Raw genomic sequence first — 16,589 nt, forward strand, 5'->3', positions numbered from 1 at the left:
AATACAGTCCAAGAGCGGACAAATGTTCCTCATATGTTAACCCTCTCATTCCCGGAATCATTCTAGTGAATTTTCTATGTACCCTCTCCAACGTCAGCACATCCTTTCTTAAATAAGGAGACCAAAACTGCCCACAGTACTCCAAGTGAGGTCTCACCAGCGCCTTATAGAGCCTCAACATCACATCCCTGCTCCTATACTCTATTCCTCTAGAAATGAATGCCAACATTGCATTCGCCTTCTTCACTACCGACTCAACCTGGAGGTTAACTTTAAGGGAATCCTGTACGAGGACTCCCAAGTGCCGTTGCATCTCAGAACTTTGAATTCTTTTCCCATTTAAATAATAGTCTGCCCGTTTATTTTTTCTGTCAAAGTGCATAACCATACACTTTCCAACATTGTACTTCATTTGCCACTTCTCTGCCCATTCTTCCAATCTATCCAAGTCTCTCTGCAGACTCTCCGTTTCCTCAGCACTACCGGCCCCTCCACCTATCTTCGTATCGTCAGCAAACTTAGCCACAAAGCCATCTATTCCATAATCCAAATCGTTGATGTACAATGTAAAAAGAAGTGGCCCCAACACTGATCCCTGTGGAACACCACTGGTAACCGGCAGCCAAGCAGAATAGGATCCCTTTATTCCCACTCTCTGTTTCCTGCCAATCAGCCAACGCTCTATCCACGTATGTAACTTTCCTGTAATTCCATGGGCTCTTATCTTGTTAAGCAGCCTCATGTGTGGCACCTTGTCAAAGGCCTTCTGAAAATCCAAATATACAACATCCACTGCACCTCCCTTGTCTAGCCTACTGGTAATTTCCTCAAAAAATTGTAATAGGTTTGTCAGGCAGGATTTTCCTTTAAGGAATCCATGCTGAGTTCTGCCTATCTTGTCATATGCCTCCAGGTACTCTGTAACCTCATCCTTGACAATCGACCTCAACAACTTTCCAAACACCGACGTCAAGCTAACAGGTCTATAATTTCCTTTTTGCTTCCTTGCCCCCTTCTTAAATAACGGAGTGACATTTGCAATCTTCCAGTCTTCCAGAACCATGCCAGAATCTATCGACTTTTGAAAGATCATCGCTAATGCCTCCGCAATCTACACAGCTACTTCCTTCAGAACACAAGGGTGCATTCCATCTGGTCCAGGAGATTTATCGACCTTTAGCCTATTTAGCTTCCTGAGTACTTTCTCTGTCATAATTGTGACTGCGCACACTTCTCTTCCCTGCCACCCTTGAGTGTCTGGTATCCTGCTGCCTTCCTCAGTGAAGACTGATGCAAAATACTTGTTCAGTTCCTCTGCCATCTCCTCATCTCCCATTACAATTTCTCCAGTATCATTTTCTATCGATCCTATATCTACTCTCACCTGTCTTTTACTCTTTATATACTTGAAAAAGCTTTTAGTATCCTCTTTGATATTATTTGCTAGTTTCCTTTCATAGTTAATCTTTTCTCTCTTAATGACCTTCTTAGTTTCCTTTTGTAAGGTTTTAAAGACTTCCCAATCCTCTGTCTTCCCACTAATTTTTGCTTCCTTGTATACCCTCTCCTTAGCTTTAACTTTGGCTTTGACTTCTTTTGTCAACCACGGTTGCATCCTTTTTCCACTCGAAAATTTCTTCTTTTTTGGAATATACCTGTCTTGCACATTCCTCATTTCTCACATAAACTCCAGCCACTGCTGCTCTGCCGTCTTTACTGCCAGTGTCTCTTTCCAGTCAACTTTGGCCAGTTCCTCTCTCATGCCACTGTAGTTTCCTTTACTCCACTGAAACACCGACACATCAGATTTCGGTTTCTCTTTTTCTAATTTCACAGTGAACTCAATCATGTCATGATCACTGCCTCCTAAGGGTTCCTTCGCCTCAATCTCTCCAATCACCTCTGGTTCATTACACAATACCCAATCCAGTACAGCCGATCCCCTAGTGGGCTCAACAACAAGCTGTTCTAAAAAACCATCTCGCAGACATTCTACAAACAAGGGTTGCTGGCATTGTAAAGCATTACGCCAACCACTACACTTCTGTGCCGTCCCTATAAAAACTGGTGTAAGCAGTGATGACCACGAAACAGCTCAATTGTTAAAAACTCATCTGGTTCACTGATGTCATTCAGAGAAGGAAAGACAGGAGCAGGCAACTAGAAGTTCAGGAAGAAAGTATCCATACTCAGTGGCCACGTTATTAGTTATCTCCTGTACTTAGTAAAGCAGCCACTGAGAGCATATTCATGGTCTTCTGCTGTTATAGCCCACCCACTTCAAGGCTGGACATAATGTACGTTCAGAGACGCTCTTCAACACACCACAGTTGTAACACGCACAAAATGCTGGAGGAACTCAGCAGGCCGGGGAGTATCTAAGGAAAATAGTACAGTTGGTGTTTTGGGCCGAGACCCTTCGGCAGAATTTCCAGCTTCAGCAGATCCTCTCACAGTTGTAACATGTGGATAGTTGACCTACTGTCTCCTTCCTGTCAGCCTGAACTAGTTTGGCAATTCTCCTCTTGTTAACAGAACTGCCACTCACTGGATGTTTCTTGTTTTTCGTGAAATTCTCTGCAAACTCTAGAGACTGGTGTGTGTGAAAATTCCAGGAGACTAGCAGTTTCCGAGATAGCTTGTCTGACACCAACAATCATTCCCTAGTTGAAGTCACTGAGATCGCATTTCTTATCCATTCTGATGTTTGAACCTCTTGACCATGTCAGCATGCTTTTATGCATTGAGTTGCTGCCACGTGATTGGCTGATCAGATACTTGCATTAACAATCAGGTGTACTGGTGGCCACTGAGAATACCTATGCACATTACTGAAGCTCGCAAAATTCTCACAGGGCTCAGTAGAATGGATGCAGAGAGGATGTTTCCTCTGGCACTGGGGTCGGAAACCAATGGTCACAGGGTCAGTATGTGGGGTTGGTCACTAATGATTGAGATGTGTGGAAGCCCTTCACTCGAAGGCCCTGGTGCAGGTCAATGAGCTGAGGTAGTTTAAATGGTTTGGCACAGACTAAATGGGCCAAAGGGCCTGTTTCTGTTTTGCATTTTTCTATGACTCTGTGAAGGAGGACGAGAGGTGGCTTGGTAGAGGTGCACAAGATAGCAAGAGGCATGAATAGGGTGGACAGCCAGAGATTTTTTCCTAGGGTGGAAATTGTTCATGCAATGCAGCATAATTTTATGGTCGTGTGGGCACGTGGCCAAGTGGTTAAGGCATTCGACTAGGGACCTGAAGGTGGTGAGTTTGAGCCCCAGCCGAGGTAGCGTGTTATGTCCTTGAGCAAGGCACTTAACCACACAGTACTCTGCGACGACACTGGTACCAAGCTGTATCGGCCTTTGCCCTTCCCTTGGACAACATCGGTGTTGTGGAGAGGGGTGACTTGCAGCATGGGCAACTGCTGGTCTTCCATACAACCTCGCCCAGGCCTGCACCCTGGAGAGTGAAGACTTTCCAGGCACAGATCCGTGGTCTCGCAAGACTAACGGATGCCAAAAAATCTAAATTTTAAGGTGGTAGGAGGAGAGTTTATGGAGGATTCCAGAGGTAATTTTTTTATACACAGAGAGTTGGGCATGCATGGAATGATCTGCCATGTGTGGTGGTGGAGACAGATACATTAGGGACAATTATCAGACTTTTAGACAGACAAACAGATTAAACAAAATAGAGAGCTATGGGGGAGGGAAGGTTAGATTGATCTTAGAGAAGGTTAAAAGGTCAACACAACACCATGAGTTGGAGGGCCTGTACTGTGCTGTTGCTCTATCTTCTACGTTCCATATAGGATGTTTTGTTCTGGATGCTGTCAAGTTTCTTGATCCTCATAAACGGAGGAAATGAAAAAAATTCCATCATGTTCCCTCATGCATCTTGTAGATTTTGGGCAGTGACCCATTGAAATGGGTGGCAGGATGGAGATACATTTCTACCAAAGGAGGTTTAAGGTGCTTCTTCCATCCATCAGCCTGCAGATCACTCTTAGGCAAGGTGTAGCTTAGCCCCCCGATCAGGGTCATGTGAAGCCATGGAAGCAGGTGGCGGATGGTCGTATGAGCAGCTGGTGCAGATCATAAGTCCTGGTTATGCGACCTCTGACACCAGGCAGACAACCTCTGAACGGTATTGATAGTGGCTGGGGTCACCTGTCTTGAAAAGATACTGTCCAGAAAAAGGCAATGGTAAACCTCTTCTGTTGAAAAATTTGCCAAAAACAATCATGTTCATGCAAAAGACCCTGATCGCCCATGTCATATGAAACAACTGAGTTCCTAGTCAATTGTGGTGAATTCAATAATCTTAGCACAGTTGAATTTCAAGGGGAAGTTGTTCAATTTTGTCTTCTTCGAGAAGGTTATAGATCGAGGCTTCCTGCATCTAATCCCTCCCTCTCTCCCCTGTTCATTCCTCTGCTGTGGATTAATTCTATCTCTCGGTGTACAGGAAGGCTCCATGGACAGCCTCTATGAGCCTGTTAAGGATAGGCTGGATAACAATGATGCACCAGCTGACAGTAATGCCACCAGCCAAGCTCTTCCAGATCCATCGATAACATGGACATTGCCTCAGAAGTCAGGTTCTTCGGTAAGTGGAAAACTGTCAAGTTTTAAAACTTTGTGTATAATTTGGAAGTGTTATTTGACATTGTGAAGGATTCTGACAGTTGTACAGGATACACCAAGCTTGAAAAGAAAAACAAATGCATTGAAAAAGAATTCTGTTTGAAACCTGAGTATATCAGTGATTGAGACAGTAATCATCTGATCTAAGCATAATTCGAGAGGACAAGCTCTAAACATAAGAGTCACACACAAAATGCTGGAGGAACTCAGGCCAGGCGCCTCCCCCGACCTTCTACCTCTGACTCTTCACCTTTTCTCTGCGGTCCTGATAAAGGGTCCCAGCCCGAAACATTGACTGTACTCTTTTCTGTAGATGCTGCCTGGCCTGCTGATTTCCTCCAGTATTTTGTGTGTGTTGCTTTGGATTTACAGCATCTGCAGGTTTTCTCTTGATTCTAAGCACAAGCGATTCTGCAAAGCGACACACATCCAAAATATAAATGCAGAGGAACACCAGCATCTGCACACAGAGGATGTCATCTCAGCTGGTGATGAAACATCTGCAAGCTAATTACCAAGCTCAGCAACACTGCAACATCAAACACTTGGTACATGAATGGGAAAAGTGTAGAGCAAAGTTAGCTCATAGGTGTGTAGAGGGACACTGGCCAAATGGGACTAGCTTAGAATGATATAGATGAGTTTATCATTGTGTGTAGTTCTTCAGTGATACTATAGTACTTCCTTGTTCTGCTGTGGATGCATGCAAGAAACTGAATCTCAAGGTGATGTATAAGTATTTTGATAATAAATTTGATAATAAGGCAGCATCCATCATCAGGGACCCCCACCATCCAGGACATGCTCTCTTCTCACTGATGCCATCAGGAAGAAGGTACAGGAGTCTCAGGCCTCACAGCACCAAGTTCAGCGACAGTTATTACCCCTCAAGCATCGAGCTCTTGAACCAAATGGGATAACTTCACTCAACTTCACTTCATCATTGAAATGTTCCCACAAACTATGGACTCACTTTCAAGGTTTCTTCATCTCATGCTGTCAATATTTATTGCTTATGTAGTATTATTATTATTATTTCTTTCTTTTCGTATTTGCACACTGGTTGAATGGCAAGATTGGTGTGGTCTTTCATTGATTCTATTATAGTTATTATTCTATTATGGATTTATTGAGTGTGCCTGCGAGAAAAAAGAATCTCAGGCTTGTATGTACTGATGTATACAGTGTTGCTAGAAAGTTTGTGAACCCTGTAGAATTTTCTCCATTTCTGCAGAAATATGACCTAAAATTTTATCAGATCTTCATGTAAGTCCTAAAGCTAGATAAAGAGAATCCAATTAAATAAATAACACAAAAACATTGTACTTGTTCACTTATTTATCGAGAAAAATGATCCAATATTACATGTATTTGTTGGAAGATGTATGTGAACCTTTGCTTTCAGTAACTGGTGTGACCCCCTTGTACAGCAATGACTTCAACCAAATGTTTCTGGTAACTGTTGATCAGTCCTGCACTTCGGCTTGGAGGAAGTTTAGGCCATTCCTCCTTACAAAACTTCTTAATCTCTCGGATGTTGGAGGGCTTCCTTGCATGAACTGCTTGCTTTAGGTTCTTCTGCAACGTTTCTGTAGGATTAAGGCCAGGACTTGGATTCAGCCATTCCAAAAACACTAATTCTCTTCTTTTTCAAACCACTCTGTTGTTGATTTACTTTTGTCTTTTGGGTCATTGCCTTGTTGCATTATCCAACTTCTATTAAGTTTCAGGTGATGGACTACTACCCTGGCATTCTTCTGTAAAATGTTTTGATACAATTTTGTAATTTATTTTTTATTGAAGTTAATCATCAAACAAACATTTCCATAAGATGGATTTCAGATATTGTACATATATATCATACATTCATATTTGCCACAACTCTCCACATGATATTTATCTGAGGTATACACATATAGAAAAGAGAGGAAAGAAAGAACAAGCAAAAGGAGAAAACTATGTACAAGTAGGGAGTGATTTTTTTTACAACATATTCATTGATTTGTTAGAATAAAATCAGGCCTATGAGGTGTTATGTAGTTGAACCATTTTTCCCAGTATGAATCAAATTGTTCCAACTTATGATTAACAGATGCTGTTATCTTCCCCATTTTGTAAATGTCCATTGCAATTTCCATCCATGTGTTTAAAGTTGGGCTCTCCTGTGATAAGCATTTCCTGGTAAGGGTCTTTTTACCAGCCACCAGCAGTATATTCATTAAATATTTTTCTCTTTTCAATCATTCTTGAGGTACATACCCAAAATATATGGTCTTACTTTCTAAGGGTATTTCACATTTAAAAATATCTTGTAGGGCGTATCCCACTCCAATAGTCTTTGATAATTGATACAATTTTGAATTCATTGCAATCTGTCCAGGCCCTGAGGCAGCAAAGCAGCCCCTTCCACCATGCTTCACGGTTAGGATGGGGTTTCAGTGTTGGTGTGCCGTGCCCTTTTTCCTCCAAACATAGCAATATGCATTTTTGCAAAAAAGTTCAACTTTTGTCTCATCTGTCTACAGAACATTGTCCCAAAGGCATTGGAGACCATCCAGATGGTCTTTTGCAAACTTGAGATGTACAGCAATGTATTTTTGGAGAGGAGTGTTTTCCTCCGTGGTGTCCTTCCATGAACACCATTCTTGTTCAGTGTTTTTCTTATAGTGGACACATGAACAGAGACTTTAGCAAGTTCCAGAGATTTCTGCACGTCTTTTGCTGTTACCCTTGGCTTCTTGTTCACCTCCTTGAGCATTGTATGTTGTGCTCTTGGGTGTGATGCCCACTTCCCACTCCTAGGGAGAGTAGCAACTGTACAGAGTTTCCTACATTTGTAGACAATTTCCCTTACTGTAGACTAATAAACATTCAGGTCTTTAGAAATGTTTTTATAGCCTCTTCCAGCTTCATGCATCTCTACAATTCTTCTTCTAAGCTCCTCGGAAAGTTGTTTTGATCGAGGCATGGTGCACATAAACAGATCTTTCTTGAGAAGAGCAGGCTCTGTCAGTAACCTGACTTTGTGTGTCTTTTTTATAGGGCAGGGCATCTCTACAACCTACACCTCCAGTCTCATCTCATTGATTGGAACTCCTGACTCCAAATAGCTTTTGTAGCTGGTATTATCCCAGAGGTTCACATACTTTTTCCAAAAATTACTTGTTATATTGGAACATATTTCTCAATAAATAAATGAACGAGTATAATTTTTTTGTCATTTATTTAATTGGGTTCTCTTTATCTAGTTTATCTCATATCATTTTATAAATCTATGACCATCATTATCTTATCTCTACAGTCACACTTAGCACTCGGCTCATTGTCATCTACTGTCATAGTCCGGTCCGTGAAGTCCGTGTTCCAGTTCACGGTCCAGTCCATAGTTCCTTGTTCCGGGGTTCTGGTTTTCCCCAGTTTCTGTTGTGGGCACATGTTTCTCGTTTTGGGGCTGAGACATAAATACCTCTGCAAACGAGGGATTCCCTGCTGGACTGTCTTGTTCCTCTCCCTATCTTTTCTCCCCTCACCTGACTCTCTGCCTGCTCACCTAGCCTGTATTGCTGAAGTCTTACTGCTGGAGCAAGACTGGAGCCTTGTTAGGTCAAGATAAGGAACTGTCTTTCGTTGTGTGGAATTGTCTCTCTGAGTCCATGCCTTTACTAGGTAGGTCTGGCTGTTTGCTGCCACCTAGTGTTGGGATCTGTCTCTGTCTCTATGCCTTTGCTAGGTGGGTCCGGCTGTTTGTTGCCACCTTGTGTTGGGATCTGTCTCTTCAGGTTCAGTGTTCTGTGTATGACTCTTGGCCCTACGTCCTGTTCCCAAGGAGGGGTCTCGGCCCTATATCCTGTTCCCAAGGAGGGGTCCCAGCTCTGTGTTCCATGCTCCTGCCTCTTCTAGTCCAAGGCTCTGTGCTCCTGAAGGCCCTCGTCCAGTCCTATCCGAGTCCTGTCCATGTGCCTTTACCTGTCCTTGTACCTCGCCCTACCCAGGAGTTCCACACCCAAGCCATGTCCAGTCCTGTAGCCTCATCTTTGTCCTCGCCTAGTTCAAGTCAAGTCCCAGGTTCTGGGTCCTTGCCCAGTCTCTGCCTCAGAGTCCATACCCAAGCCTTGAAGTACCCTAGACCCAAGACCCCAGCCTGCAGGCCTTAAGACCAAGACCGCAGCCTGCAGGGCTCAAGACCAAGACCCCAAGCCTGTCTCCAAGCCTCAAGACCCTAGCCTCCAGTCCTGCAGTCATGTCATGTCCATGCCTGGTTCTGGGGCCTGAGCCCAAGGCAAGACCCAGGTTCTGGGTCCTTATCCAGTCTCTGGCTTGGGGTCTAAGACCTAGTCTGCGTTCTTGTCCCTGCTCCTTGCCTGTATCCTGTCACGTCCCTACACTAGTCAAGTCCTGTTCTTTGTACCTCAGTGTCTGTGTCTTGCATTTGGGTCTGTTCCCAGCACCCCATTGTGACATCTATACCTTGGCAATTCAGGTAATTTTATAGATCCTTCCTAAATGTTGTGAGTTTCTCCCTCTAGTATCCTCTCAGGCTGTGTGTTTCAGATTCAGAGTCATAGAAAAGTAAAGCGCTGAAACCAGCCCTTCGGCCTACCTGGTCCATGCTGAACCATTTAAATTACCTGCTCCCATCAATTTGCACCGGGACCAGAGCCCTCCGTACCCCTACCATCCATGTACCTTTCCAAACTTCTCTTAAACATTGAAATCGAACTTGCATGCACCACTTGTACTGGCAGCTCATTCCACACTCTCACCTACAATCCCATGCATTAAAAAAATCTTCATCAGCTGTTCTTTAAACCTTTTACCCCTTTTCCTTAAATCTGTACCCTCTGTTTTAAACAATTCTACTCTGGTGAAGGATTAGCTACTATCTAAGCTATCTCTGCTTCAAGCAGCCACAAAGAGAACTCCTGTTAAGCAGCAAGCTGATCCAATCGAGTTGAACAAGCAGCGGATACAGATTCAATGATAACTTTTGCAAGGGAATTGGATAAATCCTTCAAGTGGAAAACCAAATAAATCCTTCAGGGCTAAGGGAGGAAAGGGACTGACCGGAAAACTGAAGTATTGTTTGAAAGACTCAGGAGGTCAGGCAGAGCGTTTGACAGAGAAACAGATTTCGCAGTTCAACTCCAAAATCTTTTATTGAAACTGAGAGGGTCTCTGAAGAAGCTAGCTCAGCTGAACACCAGCTATAAGGATATTTAAGAGACACTTAGATAGATGCATGGATGAAAGAAAAAGAGAGGACTATGTGGGAGGGGAGAGTTAGATTGTAGGCTTGTGGGCTGTGCTGTACTGTTCTATGTTCCATGTTCTATATGCACTAATCTGACCCCACCTCTCAAAAGATTCCATTTTCAAAGTAAATTTATGATCAAAGTATGTATATATCACCCTGAGATTCATTTCTATGCAAGTATTCACAGTAGAACAGAGGAATACAATAGAATTAATGGAAAACTACACACAGATTCACAATCAATGTGCAAAAGGCAAACTGTGCAAATGTACAAAAGATAATAAATAAATAAGTTAAATAATACTGAGAACATCAGCTGTAGTGTCCTTGAAAGAGAGTCTATAGGTTGTGGAATCAGGTCAGTGTTGAGGTGAGTGAAGTTATCCACTGGTTCGGGAGCCTGACGTGTGTAGAGTAATAACTGTTCCCAAACCTGAACCTGTAGACCACACTGATTCATAAGACCATAAGACTATAAGACAATAAGATAGAAGCAGAATTAGGCCATTAAGACCATCAAGTCTGCTCCGTCATTCCATCATGATTGATCCCAGATCCCACTCAACCCCAGCCTTCTTGCCATATCTTTTGATGCCCTGACCAAACAGAAAATTATCAACTTCTGCTTTAAAGGTACCCAAGGACTTGGCCTCCACCAAAGTCTGTGGCAGAGCATTCCACTGAATCATTACTCTCTGGCTAAAAAGAATTCTTCTTTACCCTCTGCTCTAAAAGGTCACCCCTCAACTTTGAGGCTGTGCCCTCTAGTTCCGGATACTCCCACCATAGGAAACATCCTCTCCACATCCACCTTATCTAGTCCCTTCGACATTCAGTAGGTTTCAACGAGATCCCCATTCAGTTTTCTAAATTCCAGTGAGTAGGGGCCCAAAACTGCCAAACGCTCCTCATATGTTAACCCCTTCATTCCTGGAATCATCTTTGAAAGCCTCCTCTTGACTCTCCAATGCCAACATATCATTTCTGTGATACGTGGCCCAAAGCCGTTGACAATACTCCTAGTGCGGCCTGACGAGTGTCTTATAAAGGCTTAGCATTATCTCCTTGCTTTTATATTCTATTCCCCTTGAAATAACTGCCAACATTGCATTTGCCTTCTTTACCACAGACCCAACCTGAAAATTAACCTTCTGGGAGTCTTGCATGAGGACTCCTAAGTCCCTCTGCACCTCTGATGTTTGAATTTTCTCCCCATTTAGATAATAGTCTGCACTATTGTTCCTTTTACAAAAATGCATTATCATACATTTCCCATCACTGAATTCCATCTGCTACTTTTTTGTCCATTCTTCCAATTTGTCTAAGTCCTGCTGCAATCACATTGTTTCTTCTGCAGTACCTACCGCTCCACCTATCTTCATATCATCTGCAAACTTTGCCACAAAGCCATCAATTTCGTTATCTAAATCATTGATGGAGCTCAGGGACCTGATGATTGAAGGAAAGTAACTGTTCCTGAACATGTAGAAGGTGCATTGAAAATAAAATTTACATAAGACAAGTAAAAGAATGCTTTGAGTGTGGTTTCTGAAAGAACTGATCTGAACTCTGATTTACTGTCCCTCCTTAAAGAATGTTGGCTTGAAACCTCTGAACCTGATGTCTATATTCTCTCCCAGGAATTCACTGAAGCAAGCAAGCTGGATGCAAAAATGCGGAAAAAGGCAAAGTAAGTTGGATTTCCCATCTAGATATCACCCAGTGCCTCGAGCAGCAAGAAACAACAATGCTTCTTCTGTGCGTGGGTTCCTCGAACAATCTCAGAATCAAATCGATCGTCACTGACTTCTGAGAGAGTTGTTTTGTGGCAGCTGTACAGTGCAAAGACATAGAATTACTATGGCTTGTAAAATAAAATAAGTGGTGCAGAGTTACATTACTTATTGTTTTATTTATCTTAGAAATACAATGCAGACACACACAGTCCCTTCGGCCCCAACAAACCGTGTTGCCCAGCAACCCACCTATTCAACCCTAACTTAATCTCAGGACAATTTACCAATTAACCGACTCACTGGTATATCTTTGGACTGTGGGAGGAAACTGGAGCACCCCAAGGAATCCTATATAGCTACAGGGGGAATGTAAAATCTCCTTAAAGATGGTGCTGGAATTGAACTCTGAACTCTGGTGCCTGAGCTGTAATGGCGTTGCATTAGCTTCTATGCTACATGGCGCTTGAAAGCATAGTAATCATGGGTTCATGGTCCAATCAGAAATCTGAGCGAGGAGGGGAAGAAACTTTTTTTGAATCATTGAGTTTGGGTCTTTAGGCTTTGCAACTTCTCCCCGATGGTAGTAACTGGAAAAGAACATGTTCATGCAGTGCACACACAATGCTGGAGGAACTCGGCAGGTCAGGCAGTATCTATGGGAAAGAGTCAATGTTTCGGGCCAAGACCTTTCATCAGGACTGGAGAAAGAGATGAGAAGTTAGAGCAAGAACGTGGGGAGAGAGAAGGAAGAAGTACACATAGCTGCCCCTAAGCAAAACAAGTGCCATACCTGTCCTTACATCTCCTCCTTCACTCCTATTCAAGGCCCCAGACAGTTCTTCCAGGTGAGGTGATATTTCACCTGTGAGTCTGTTGGGGTCACCTACTGTGTTTGGTGCTCCTGATGTGGCTTCCTGTACAGCGGTGAGACCCAACATAGATTGGGAGACCGCTTCGCCGAGCATCTACACTCCATTCGCCAGGAAAAGTAGGATCTCCCTGTGGCCACCCATTTCAATTCTACTCCCAATTCCCATTCTGATATATCATTCCATGGTCTCTTCCACTGCCACAATGAGGCCACACTCAGGCTGGAGGAGCAACATTCTGTACTCCATCTGGGTAGCCTCCAACCTGATGGCATGAACATATCCAAGGAGGTGAGGTTCCTTCTTGAGGGAGGGACCACCTTTTGAGGTTGTCCTCAATGCTGGGGAGGATGTGCCTCTGATGGGACTGACTGTCCTTGATCTTCTGCAGCCTCTTATGATCCTGTGCATACCAGGCTGTGGTGCAACCAGTCAGAAAGCTCTCAGGACATCTGCAGAAAATTGTAAGAAAGAAGCTTTTTCCTCGGTTGAATAGGTTAGGACCTTGTTCCTAGGAGCATAGAAAATGAGGGGAGATTTTATTGATGTATACAAAACTATGATAGGGTAAATTCAAGTAGGATATTTCCACTGAGGTTATGTGAGACTACAACTAGAGGTTATAGGTGAAAGATGAAAGGTAAGATGTTTAAGGAGAACGTGAGGGGCATCGTCTCATGATCATGCATTTGGGTTGGGTTGCGTCCATGTCCTCAAAATATATCCAGGGTAGTTGGTCCATGAAGTCAGTATACGTCCAAACCTTGGGTGTTATCTGTGTGAATTATGAGGGGAAGAGGTTCAGAATCAGGTTTAATTATCACCAGCATACGTTGTGATATTTGTTAGCTTTGTGGCAGCATTACAAAGCAATACATGTTAGTAGAGGAAAAACACTTGTGAATTACAGTAAAAATACATATATAATATCGTTAAATTAAATAAATAGAAAAAAGGACATCAAAAAGTAGTGAGGTAATGTTCATGTGTTCAATGTTCATTTAGGAATCGGATGGCAGAGGGGAAGAAGCTGTTCCTGACTTGATGAGTGTGTGCCTTCAGGCTTCTGTAGCTCTTTCCTGATGGTAACAATGAGAAGAGGGCACGTCCTGGATGGTAGGGGGTCCTTAATGATGGACACTGACTTTTTTGAGGGACCATTTCATGGAAATATTTTGGATACCACAGAGGCTAGTGCCCATGATGGAGCTGACTAAGTTTACAACTCCCTGCAGTTTACTTCGATCCTCTGCAGTAGATCCCCCCCACCCCCCATGCCATACAGTGACGCAGCCAGTTAGAAAGCTCATCTGTAGAAATTTTCAAGTGTTTTAGGTGACATACCAAATCTCCTCCAATCCTTGTGAAATCTGGCACTGTGGCGTTTGCACATTCTCTCTGCAATCATATGGGTTTCCCCGCAGTTGCTCTGTTTTCTCCCCCAACCCAATGCCTGATTGGAAGATTAATTGGCCACTGTTAATTGCCTATGGTGCATAGAATCTAGGGAGGACTGAGGAAAACGCAAGCAGATTAAAGTGTGCTCAGTGTAGGTGTGTGATTGATGGTCAGCACAAATACTGCCCCTCAACCATCAGACTCCCGAACCAGCCTGGATAACTTCACTCACCCCAACACTGCTCTGATTCCACAACCTACAGACTCACTCTCAAGGACTCTGCAATTCATGTAGCCCGTATTATCTTTTTTTATTTGCACAATTTGTCTTCTTTTGCTCATTGGTTGTTTGTCAGAATTTATTATGTACAGCTTTTCACAAATTCTAACGTATATCTTTATTTTTTGTAAAACCCTGCAAGAAAGTGAATCTTAGGGTTGTGCATGGTGACGTTTATGTACTTCGATAATAAATATACTTAGACTTTGAGTTGCAGTAACATCCTGATGAATATTTTTCTGCAGCCTTGCAGCTGAATGACATATTAATGCGCACACTGGTATAACTTCACATTCACTGTAGAAGTGTCCCCAATGTCAGTGTTGTATCATTCTTTTTGTTAATTACTGCATGCTAATTCTCTCTTTTAATTCTTTCTTTTTGTTAAAAAGAATTTCCACACAGAGGCCGGTGTCTGAAGGTGGATCTTTTGGTTGGTAGATATGTTTCTAGATTATATTTTTCCCTAACTCTGTCTCGGTGAAAATCCCGTCGTCCTGGAATTCAGTAACTCTTTTGCTCAGCAAGTATTTCATTAAACCCCTTTGGTATTCTTCAACCCTGTGTGCAAAATGGCTTTGCGTATCTCAGTAGTGGTGTCTTAGAACACTTTAAAAAAGATTAGAATATTGCATAGTGAAATACAGATGTGGGAAATCTGACATGAAAAGAGAAAATGCAAGAAACAGTCAGTAGTTGAGACACACACACACACACACACAGACACACACACACACACACGCACACACACGCACACACAAATGCACATTCTCACATATACACACACATACACACAGATACACACTCACACATTTATATACACACACATGCACACACTCACACGCATACACTCACATACATCATGCTCACAAATACATATACTTATATAAAGATGTTTATACACATGTGCACGCAGCTATATGAATACCTGGAACACACACACACCCCACATTCAATATACAGACACATACATAGACATATAATCATACAAAAATACACACTGATGGACACACACAATAGAGATTAAAACTACAGTAGAGATTGATTTACAGCTGAGATGCACACATACACAGACATCAGTTTCACTTGGTCTATCGGTTCCCACTATGGCCTCACTGTGCCCTTTGCTCCAACCTGTTACAGACTGGAACGCTGATCACTTCTTCAACGACGTTGCCAGGAGTGATGAAGGAAAGCACCTACTCCAGGTAACAGTGACAGAAGGCAGCCCTCCTGGAGAAGTGAACTGAATGATCACAAGGAGTTGATGTTCAACTCACGGGCAATTTATTGAAGACTGGTGTGCACCAGGAGAGCGGTCAAAGCTGATCCATCTGGGCATGAATTTGGTACAGCTTTTACATTCTCAGTGATGAGATCACCCTCGATAACAGATTAGGTCCTGATTACAGAATAAAATGATTATCCACGGGTCCAACAGCAAATCTAATTTTCTATGACAACAGTGGGTGCACACTGTAATTAGTGAAGTTCCTGAAACTTGGGTGTTGTTGGTGCTGCGGTCCCATGTCCCTGGTTTTGTCTGGTCACTCCCTGTAGCCACATTAGCACAATTCACATCCCTATGTAATAGTTATTAGTCTTCACTATTATTTCCTCTACATCACAGTTAGATAGATGTTTTTCATAGGAGGGGAATTAGAAGGTCACAAGGAGCAAACGGTAGGAGCTGACCAGATCAGCCTTGATCTTATTGAATGGCTGAGCAGGATCAGTGGGCTTGATGGGAGACTCCAGCTCCTGTTTCTGACGGCCTCGTGATCTTTTTAATATAGGATGTGGAACTGAACTGTGAGGAAGCAGAAATTGGGACCTTAAAACGCCTTCAGATGCTGGTCCGAGGTAGGAAGAGCCACAATGCTGAAGACACAAAGAAAATTGCTTCTCCTCATGGTGAGTAACACTGTCACTTCCTTCTGTCCCCTCCAAGGTGGGATGCTAGGAACTCTTGGTTGAGCAGAATCAGAATCAGGTTTAATATCACTGGAGTTGCTCTCAGATTCCTCAAGGTGTCACAGCTGGGGGAGGGGATAGTGGGGATAAGCTATTCAATGCTTCCAATGGTGAGCATCTCAAATAGCCTCTGACAACCAAGTCCAGCTCCAGGCTTTCATATATGGTTTATCTACCAAGCCTGGCTGAACTACCAGGAAAAGAGGCAAAGGTGGGTTACTGGCACCTTAAAATCAGTCATTTTGGGCAGATGGAGCTTGTTAGCCATGGTTGGCAGCTCACCTAGGAGAAGACAACATCGGCTTTCAAATCTCCACTACTTTGTGGCTATACCCACTCATGGGGAAGGCTTCAGGAGAAAACCCTGAGGAAAAATCTGGAGCTGGAGCCCCTGTGTTGAGTTCATCACTGACTGGCAACTCCTGCGACGCTGC

At 43.1% G+C, this 16,589-nt stretch overlaps 1 long non-coding RNA gene across 1 annotated transcript in view; it reads left to right on the forward strand.

The window, feature by feature from the left end:
• Window positions 1-13,724, forward strand: part of LOC140199720 (uncharacterized) — a 33,857-nt gene extending 20,133 nt beyond the window's left edge. Inside the window, exons 2-4 of the long non-coding RNA XR_011886471.1 lie at window positions 4,466-4,606; window positions 11,539-11,588; window positions 13,509-13,724. This is a non-coding gene — a long non-coding RNA (uncharacterized lncRNA). The remainder of the gene's footprint in view (window positions 1-4,465; window positions 4,607-11,538; window positions 11,589-13,508) is intronic.
• Window positions 13,725-16,589: the final 2,865 nt, after the last annotated feature.

The sequence above is a fragment of the Mobula birostris genome, chromosome 6, assembly GCF_030028105.1.
Source record: "Mobula birostris isolate sMobBir1 chromosome 6, sMobBir1.hap1, whole genome shotgun sequence".
NCBI classification, from domain to species: Eukaryota; Metazoa; Chordata; class Chondrichthyes; order Myliobatiformes; family Myliobatidae; genus Mobula; species Mobula birostris.